This window comes from Tenrec ecaudatus, chromosome 2 (assembly GCF_050624435.1).
Source record: "Tenrec ecaudatus isolate mTenEca1 chromosome 2, mTenEca1.hap1, whole genome shotgun sequence".
In the NCBI taxonomy this organism is placed as follows: Eukaryota; Metazoa; Chordata; class Mammalia; order Afrosoricida; family Tenrecidae; genus Tenrec; species Tenrec ecaudatus.
In genome coordinates this window covers 29,480,885-29,482,998 of record NC_134531.1, presented here as the reverse complement: position 1 = coordinate 29,482,998, position 2,114 = coordinate 29,480,885, and the positions used below count along the sequence as shown (strand labels likewise).

At 36.1% G+C, this 2,114-nt stretch overlaps 1 non-coding gene across 1 annotated transcript; it reads right to left on the bottom strand.

Moving 5' to 3' along the window:
* Positions 1-1,343: 1,343 nt before the first annotated feature.
* Positions 1,344-1,488, bottom strand: LOC142441646 (small nucleolar RNA SNORA48). Its single transcript, XR_012783007.1, has one exon. It is a non-coding gene; the product is annotated as a small nucleolar RNA SNORA48 (small nucleolar RNA).
* Positions 1,489-2,114: the final 626 nt, after the last annotated feature.

Genomic DNA, 2,114 nt, shown 5'->3' with positions numbered 1-2,114 from the left:
CAGTGGCTCAGGCTGGTTTCAGAAGAGGACATGGAAGAAAGGCTACAATGGCTGATGCTAGATGGCTCTTGGCTCACTGCAGAGATTACCAGAAAGATGCTTACTTGTGTTTCATTGACTATGTAAACCTTTGGTACCAGGGTTATGTTGCTTCATAGACTGAATTTGAGACCAGTTCCTAATTTTCTCTGTCCTACAGTGGTTTGAAAAGAATTTGGGTCAGCTCTTTTCTGAACGTTTGCTCTAATTTGCCAGTGAAGCCAATGGAGTCGGGATTTTTGTTGTTTTGTGCATTTGTGATCTGTTCATTTTCTTATTCTATGATAGATTTGTAAAAATTTTCTACTTCAGAGTGTTTTAGTTTTGAGAGGTATTTGATTTCTGGAAAATTTCCATTTCTTCTAGATTTTCAAATTTGGTGGCGTGCAGTCCGATTATTATCCTGTTTTGATTTACTTGGTTCTCCTTTGACATCACATTCTCTCTCTTTTGCTTTGTTAAATGTCCCGGTACTTTGTCCACTTTATTAATTCTTTCAAAGAACTAACTGATTCTTTCCTCCATTTTTCTGATTTCTCTTTTACTTATTTCTTCTTGAATCTCTTTCTTTCTTCTGGTAAATGTAGAAGATTTTTGCTGCTCTTTTTCTACATTTTGGAGATTTTGATTTAAGATATTGCTTTTGCTTCTATCTTTTTAATGATGGATGCATTCATTGCTATAGATTGTCATGTGTGCTATATATTATCCTCTGAACATTGCTTTCACTGTATTCCAAGTATTTAAAAAAGTTATTGTTTAATTGAAGAAATTTGTCTTATATAATTTTTATTCTTCTATTGTCCATTATTTCTAAAGCATAGTGCTATTGTTTCCATTTAATTGATTTTCCCTACTTGTTCTTCCTGTCTTGATTTCTAATTTTATAGCATTTAATCTGAGTAGATGATTTGTAGTACTTTGATAGTTTAAAATTTATTCAGGCTCGTTCTGTGGCCTAACATATAACTGTTAGAATGTCCTATGTTCATTTGAAAACAATGTCGGATGTGTTGTTGTTGGATAGAAGTTCTGCATTACATCGATGTGGTTCAGTTGGTTCATTATGTTTGTGTTGTCTAGAAGTTCTTTAACTTGTTGAGGTTTTGGCAGTTGTTCTGTCCCTCATGAAGTGGTGTCTTCTTGTTAATTTAGCCTTTTATTTATTATGTAATATTCTTTCTTGTATCTTTTGCTATTTTTTCCTTTAAGATCATTTTAACAGGAATTAGTGTTCCCTCTCATGCATGTTTAGTTGTCATTTGTTTAATATATAATTTTTTTCAAATTAAAAAAAAAGTTTTTAATGTGCCCTAGGCATGCAACTGTTTCTGGCAGCAATGCAGGCATCGAGCTCGGTTGATGAAAGGACTTCAAGTTGGCTCTGTCCCTGACTGATCTAAGAGAACCACCACCAATCAGGTGTCTCTTTGCCCAAAGCCAGGGGAATATTTTAACATTTAGATTACCTTTGTATTTGTGTTCAAGTCATGGCTCTTATACTAGCACATTGAAGAACCGTGATTTTTTAAAGGAGTTTTTTCCCCCAATCATTTTATGGGGGGCTCATACAACTCTTATAACAATCTATAGATACATTCATATATCAAGCACATTTGTACATTTGTTGCCATCATCATTCTCAAAACATTTACTTTCTACTCGAGCCCTTGGTATCAACTCCTCATTAAAAAAATTTTATTAGGGGCTCATACAACTCTTATCACAATCCATACATACATCAGTTGTGTAAAGCACATCTGTATATTCCTTGCCCTCATCATTCTCAAAACATTTGCTCTCCACCCACGCTCCTGGCATCAGGTCCTCAATTTTTCCCCTCCCTCACCCCTCCCTCATGAACCCTTAATAATTTATAAATTATTATTTTGTCATATCTTTCTCTGTCCCACGTTTCCCTTCCCCTACTTTTCTGTTGTATGAACCCCAGGGAGGAGGTCACATGTAGATCCTTGAAATAGCTTCCCGCTACCAACCCATCCTCCCTATGCCCTCCCAGTATCGCCACTCACTCCACTGGTCCTGAGGGGATCATCCGCCCTGGATTCCCTGTG